Below are 7882 nucleotides of genomic sequence, written 5' to 3'. Positions count from 1 at the left end.
ATGGTGAAATCCCGTTTCTACTAGAAATACAAAAAATTAGCCTGGCGTGGTGGCGCGGTCCTGTAATCCCAGCTACTCAAGAGGCTGACGCAGGAGAATCGCTTGAACCCGGGAGGCGGAGGTTGCAGTGAGCCAAGATTGTGCCACTGCACTCCAGCCTGGGCAAAAAGAGCAAAACTCTGTCTCAAAAAAGACTGGACAGATATGAAGACAGAGTTTTTTCTCCTGTCGCCCCATCAGTTTTTGTTCACTGTCTAATCTCTGGAAGGAAGGTGGGCAACAGGTGGCCAGCAGTGGTCTGTGTGTGGCTATCTTATTCTTACTGCTTTCTGCTTTTTTTATGACCACTATCTGTTCCAACCTGGGAACTGAAGAGAGATGTTGGTAGGAAGAGGCTTTCCCCCACCTCTGATGTACAGGCCCTTCATTCAGCTGACATCTCAGCCACACTTCAATATGGCAGCTATTGGCCACGTGTGGCTACTGGGTGCGTGGAATGTCTCTGGTCTAAACTGCGGTATGCTAGAAAGGTAAAATACAGAGTTAGTTTCAAAGATTTAGTTTATATAACTTTATATTATATATATAAACTATATATATTTCATTAATTACTGCTCACGAACTGATAATATTTTGGATATATTGGGTAAATTAAATTGTTACATCAACTCCACCTTTTTCTTGTTTCTTTTTAAAGTTAGCTACTAGAAAGTTTAAAATTCACATGTGGCTCATATTTTATTTCAGAGGATTGCCTTTTTAAAAAAATCTCAGGCTGCTTACTCAAATGCCAGAAGCCAGGAAGATCATCAAAACTGAAATTTTAAAATTGTTATATATTTTTCATTTGTGAATAGCCCTATAGTATATTATTTATAAATACATGAAACCTTACACACGAGGTTAAATGCAAATACCCTCCGGGGTGGGCCTGGCTCAGCTCAGGGAGGAAGGCCTGCCTGAAAAGGCTGCGGCTTAGGCTGTCACTCTTACTTCATTCAGTCCAGCATTTGGTCACGTCTTCTGTCACTCAAGGCCTGAAGGGGCCAGGCCTTAGACGTTTTCCAATCAGGGACGCTGAGCTGGGGACCGTCCAATCAGGCACGCAGCTGGAGCGGACAGGGCGGCTTCCGGGATTTGGCGGGGCCTTTGTCTCTCGCTGCAGCTGGAGCTCTAGGTCTCGTCTTCCCTGCTCTGAGTCCCCTGCTCCTAGAGGCCCAGCCTCTGTGGCCCTGTGACCTGCAAGTATTGGGAGATTCAAAGCTAAGACGCCAGGGTTCCCCCGGAAGCCTAGAAATGGTGAGAGTGGCGGCTCCGACATCCGGAGAGAGAGGGAGGGGCTGGTTGGAACCAGTGGGAAGTGGCTGTGGTGGACTCCGGCCTCACCTCAGTCATCTCCGCAAACTGCGCCCCGAGTTCTCCTTGCCTAGCTCGGCCTCAGTCCCCTTCAGCCATAAGATGGCGGCTGCGCTGATAGCCGGGCCCCCGGGCGTCTTGTCTGTTCCCAGCGCAGTGACTGTGCCCAGACCTGGAGCCCTCTGGGTAGTTCTGCACCCGCAGCGCCGCGTCTCTCCCGGATTGTGCAGGGACCACGGGTGGGTAGTCGGGAGAATCCTGACTCGGGGTGCGGGTTCATGAATGGGAAGAACTTTTAGTCCGCTGCGTTTCCAGTTCATCTTTCGCCCTATTAAAAATTTATGGGAGGCAGGGCGCGTTGGTTCACGACTGTAATCCCAGCACTTCGAGAGTACGAGGCAGGCGGATCGCCAGAGGCCAGGAGTTCGAGACCAGCCTGGCCAACATGGCGAAACCCCGTCTCTACTAAAATACAAAAATTAGCCTGGCGCAGTGGCCCATACCTATAATCCTAGCACTTTGGGATACTGAGGCACGCGGATCACGAGATCAGGAGTTCAAGATCAGCCTGACCAACATGGTGAAATCCCGTTTCTACTAGAAATACAAAAAATTAGCCTGGCGTGGTGGCGCGGTCCTGTAATCCCAGCTACTCAAGAGGCTGACGCAGGAAAATCACTTGAACCCGGGAGGCGGAGGTTGCAGTGAGCCGAGATCGCGCCATTTGCCCTCCAGCCTGGGTGACAGAGCGGGACTCCGTCTCAAAAAAAAAAAAAAGGCCGAGCATAGTGGCGCATGCCTATAATCCCAGCTAGTCGGGAGGCTAAGGCGAGAGAATCGCTTGAACCCAGGAGGAGGTTGCAGTGAGCCAAGATCGCGCCACTGCACTCCAGCTTGAGCGACAGAGTAAGACTCTGTCTCAAAAAAACATAAACAAAAAAAAATGGCAGTCTCCGCAAAAATATTAAATAATTTCATCAAAGAGTGGTTCAAAAATTTTAGATCACCCCTGGGGGTTGTAGTTTTTGGTTCATAAGAGGGGCTTGAAAGACTTTTATAAGGTGCATGATGCAAAAATCCCAAATTCAATAATTGGTTAGATACAGTTATGTTTTTTCTGTCTTCCTGTCTTTGTTTCTCTCCTCTTCTTTTTAGGTTTTTTTTTTTTTTTTTTAACGGAGTCCTGCACTGACGCCCAAGCTGGAGTGCAGTGGTAGGATCTGCAACCTTCGCCTCCCAGGTTCAAGCGATTCTCCTGCCTCAGCTTCCCGAGTAGCTGGAATTACAGGCTCCTGCTACCACGCTCAGCTAATTTTTATATTTTTAGTAGAGACAGAATTTCTGTATGTTGGACAGGCTGGTCTCAGCCTCCTGACCTCAGGCGATCCACTGGCCTCAGACTTCCTAAGTGGTAGGATTACAGGCGTGAGCCAGCGCTCCCCGCCTCAGTTTCTTAGTTTCTTAATTTTCACCTTGAGGGTACTAATTTCCTCGTTATGTAATTGGAGCTTAATTGACAGTCTGTAGTTAGTTAAGCCTGAATTTTGCTTCCTCTTATGTAGTAATTTACAAAAAAAAAAAATGCATTTGAGTTAGATTTTTTTCAAAGCAGGAATCCAGGGCCTAGATTTCCACCTCAGACTAATTGCCTGCCACTTAACTATTTTCATACTCCACAGAGGACTGATTTTCCCCTACATTTTTTACAAGCGTTCCAAGCAGAGTCTCCTGTGTATTCCCCAGTTCTCCTTACCTCCAGCCTAACTCTGGTTTGAAGTAAAAATGCATAGTAAATTTCCAGTTCTGACAAGCTCAAGAACTGAAAATTTAGTATTTTACTTCAAGAAACTGTCAACTTTCTCTCCCTAATTCACATTATGAACTATTTGTCCTTTAGTGTACGTTTTTCATACTGTATTTTAATTGTTTACCGACAACACATTGAAAACATTTTAAAAATTTATTTTCTGTTTTTAAATATTTTCCATGAGAAGAAAGCAAAGAGTAATCTCCTGACACTGTATTGTAAAAAATCTGTACCTCTTTTCCTTTTATCTTCCTGAGCACAGAGATCATGTTTTAGGGGTCAATGTTTTTTGGAAACTTTATGAGGTGATGTGTCCTCAGCCACCCTTTAGCTTTTTCCTGGTCCTGTACTGTCAGAATAAACCAAAATACCCACCGTGTCTGTCTGCTAGAGTTAATATTAGCTCTTGGGTCATTTTCTCTTATAGAACAAGCTGAGGTATGGAGTGTAGCCTCTCAAGGAAGCCGGTGAATGCCCTGGGGCTTAGAGGAATCTCCTGGTGTATTCTTCCTTTGAAAAGCTAACCCTTTGAGGCATTAAGATTATTTTTATCCAAGCCAGCTTTCATTTCTTGGAGACACATTGCTGGTCAGTGATCAGATGCTGGTATTGAGGGGAAAACAGAAATAATTTGTGCCACCCGGATTCTCTAAGATTTGTGAAAAAAAATCGTATCCCCAAAGACAGAAAAAAACCTGACCTCAGTGAGATAGTATAAGAACTTGCCAAGTAAAATGCATTTGGGGCGCTCATTGGGGCGTAATGCAGTGTCTCCTGAGAGGGTGGTTATTGAGCACTTAATTGAGCAGGATGGGGTGGGAGAATCTCTCCAGGAATTTGGATGGCCTGACTTGACACATGAGTCAGACACATTGGTTTTCTAATCAGCACTGCCACTCCTTTGTTTTGTCACCTTGAAAAGATCTATTCACTTATATTGACTCTTTTAAACTGTAAATTGTATTTTATTAGTAGAGCTTGAAAGGTAAGAAAATATTTACAAAAACATAAAATAGGCGGGTTTCAAAAAATATCTAATCATATGTTCCATTGTTAAAAATTCTCATTTTTTTTTTCCCCAATGTGAGTTTAGAAATTTTCTCAGGTGTGTTTTTTATTTTTTGAAACGGAGTCTCGTTTTGTTGCCCATGCTGGAGTACGGTAGCATGATCTTAGCTCACTGCAGCCTCTGACTCCCGGGTTCAAGCGATTATCCTGCCTGAGCCTCCTGAGTAGCTGGGATTATAGGTATGTGCCACCATGCCCAGCTAATTTTTGTATTTTTAGTAGAGACGGTGTTTCACCATGTTGGCCAGGCTGATCTTGAACTCCTGACCTCAGGTGATCCGCCCACTTCGGCCTCCTAAAGTGCTGGGATTACAGGGGTGAGTCAGGGTGCCCAGCCTTCTCAGGTGTGTTTTTAATGCCTTAACAGTTTTTAATGTTTTAACAGAATTTCAAAAAGAGTTAGCTTTTAGAGAGCTATCAAGGAAAAGAATAAGGAAAATCTCTCTTCCATTTTGGCTGTAGAAAATGAATACACAAGAAAATGTGTATTCATTCACATTTCACAAGAAATGTGGTAGATAATTGCTGAGTTACATAGATTCATAAAAACATCAGTTCCTCTTATTGCAGGGTAGGTTTCTGAGAGTGAATATCTCTGTTCTATATCTTGTAATCTTGATGTATGAGTTTCATGCTAATTTTTTTTTCCCCCTGAGACAGAGTCTTGCTCTGTCGCCCAGGCTGGAGTGCAATGGCACGATATTGGCTCACAGCAACCTCCGACTCCCGGGTTTAAGCAGTTCTCCCTCAGCCTCCAGCATACCTGGGAATACAGGTGGACGCCACCACTCTCAGCTAATTTTTGTATTTTTAGTAGAGACGGGGGCTTCAGCAGGTTGGCCAGGCTGTTTGTTATTGAACTCCGGACCTTGTGATCTGCCCACTTCGGCCTCCCAAAGTGCTGGGATTACACGTGTGATCTACCACGCCTGGCCAATGCTAAATTTTATAAGATAAAACTTGGTAGGTACCTCCTAGAAGTGTCCCCATATGACTAATTGTTTACTACATGATTCATAATGGAGAAAATAAAGTAGTACATTTATTGTCTGAAAGAAATAGATTCTTTTGCTTTTCTTGTTGAGGTATAAAATGTAAGCACCTTAAATTTTTTTTCTTTTATATGAGCACTGTGTTTGAGTAATTCTACTGGATTTTTCAAACACTTAGTTTCAAAACCTGAGTGAATAACTCTTACTTGAAAATTAAAACTTGAGCCCAGTGACTCCAAGCTAAAGGCTCATATTGAGCCTGCAAAAGGAGGTTATTAAAGACCCAGTTAGTTCTTCCTGGGGAGCCTCCCCTGCAGATTTCCTAGCCTGTTCACTCCAGCCTTGGAAGAAGCCTTTTATCTGGAGAGAAGCTACAGAGCCCTGGAAAGCTGGAGACCCACAGACAGTTGCAGTTAAGATTAAGATGGAACAGGACCGAAAGGATCTTACTGAAGATAAAGTTGTTCTTGCTTTGAGGCAGTTTCTAGACTTATAAAAATAAAACAAAGTTAGATTTGTATTAAAAAATTAAGTTCCAAAGGAGTATTGCAACAGGAGAAAGTACCAACTATAAGATCTTTAAGGATCTTAAAGGTTAGGCAGACAAGGGTGCCTTTTCTTCATAGAAAGGAACAACCAAGATTAGAAACAAAGTGGGAGGGGAATGGCAAACGGAGGGTGAAAAAATCATATTCTAAGTCAGAGAATGTTTAGCATGTTCTTAGGAGGAGCATATAATGGGGTTGTACGTTGGCTCAGACTGAGGGTAGCTCAAAGCTCAGGAGCTGTGGGAAGGAGATAAACTTAAGTTTGATTAGGTAGTATTTTATTTTGATCACTGAAGACAAATTCAGCTGATTTTTCTAAGAGAAGAAGAAGAAAATAGGCAGAGTCTATGTCTGGCTATGTGATAGGTAAGAAAAGAGTGCATCACCTAAGTCATAATGGGTTATGTGTTTCTTTCCATAAACTGTTTCTGGAGCACACAAAAGATGGAGAATGTTATTAATTATAGCCATTTACCAGGATTACTTATGTGTTTCATCTTTCCCCACCTCTTTTCTTTGTCTTACACATTTCTTTCATTTGACTTTTCTTGGGTTGTATCTTTTATAATAATCCAGTCAACATAACTACAGTGTTTTTCTGAGTTCTGTGTATAGCACTGTTAAGTTATTGAACTTGAGCAAGTTTATGGGAGTCCTGAATTTTTAAACAGTAGCTCATAATGGGCTCATAATTTGGAAGCATAAATGGGCCCATGGGGTTTGTTACTGGCATCTGTAGTAAGAACAGTATTTTGAGACCAAGCCCTGAATCAGGGTCTGTGCTGACTCTGGGTGGTGTCAGAATTTGAATGTTAGACAAAGAATTGGTGTTGGAGAGTTGCTTGGTATTCAGCAAACTCTATAGATTTTGTGCCAGAATAAAAATGTCATAAAGGCCTGGCCTGGAGTAAAACTCAGAGTGTCTGGGAATGGGAGGCTCTGCTTGCCTGTGTACTGGCTGTCACACTGCCCATTGTTTTCTGATTCCAGGTCTCCTCTTAGAGTGAGAGAGGACTGAAACTTTAGAGGAAAGAGAAGCTCTGATGACAGACCTTCTCTTTCCCCAGCTGCCACCACAGGATTTCCACCGACTCACAATCATGCCCACTAGACACTGATGCATCCACACCCCTCTCAGGACAAGGCACCACCCTCGGGAACTTCACAGCATTTTTGATTCTAGCATTTCTTGCAAAAATCCTACAAAAGTGTCTACAAGTCTCCTGGCATATTCCCGTTCCCCAGACACTGAATCTGCAGCAGCAACCTGTTTTCCCCACCAATTTAGGGTTCTGGGCCACTTGTTCATAATCTCACGTGCCTGCATGGACCTAGAAATAAATAGCACAAACCGATCTTTCAGCTTACATATTGCACTTACCCCCACCCACAGAGTTTTTTCCTTTCAACTTTTAATTTTAGTTCAGAGGTACACATGTAGGTTTATTACATAGGTAAAATTGTGTCATGAAAGTTTGATGTAGATTATTTTTTCACTGAGGCACTAAGCATAACACCAAATGGGTATTTTTTTATTATTATTATTTAATTTTTTTTATTTTTTTTTTTGAGATGGAGTTTCGCTGTTGTCCAGGCTGGGGTGCAATGGTGTGATCTCCGTTCACTGCAGCCTCTGCCTCCTGGGTTCAAGTGATTCTCCTGTGTCAGCCTCCCAAGTAGTTGGGATTACAGGTGCCTGCCATCACGCCTAGCTAATTTTTATATTTTTAGTAGAGATAGGGTTTCACCATGTTGTCCAGGCTGGTCTCGAATTCCTGACCTCAGGTGATCTTCCCAACTCGGCCTCCCAAAGTGCTGGTATTACAGGCATGAGCCATTGCGCCCGGCCCAAACAGGTCTTTGTCCTGCCAACCTCAACTAGGCCTGTGTCTGTTTTTCCCCTCTTTGCATCCATCTGTTCTTATTATTTAGCTCTTACTTAAAAATGAGATAGTGCATTTGGTTTTCTCTTTCTGCATTAGTTTACTTTTTTTTTTTTTTTTTTTTTTGAGGCGGACTCTCACTCTGTCACTCAGGCTGGAGTGCAGTAGCACGATCTCGCCGCACTGCAACCTCTGCCTCCCAGGTTCAAGCGATTCTCCTGCCTCAGC

Source organism: Colobus angolensis, unplaced genomic scaffold, assembly GCF_000951035.1.
Source record: "Colobus angolensis palliatus isolate OR3802 unplaced genomic scaffold, Cang.pa_1.0 Scaffold365, whole genome shotgun sequence".
Taxonomy (NCBI): Eukaryota; Metazoa; Chordata; class Mammalia; order Primates; family Cercopithecidae; genus Colobus; species Colobus angolensis.
Note: the sequence above shows the minus strand (reverse complement) of the source record.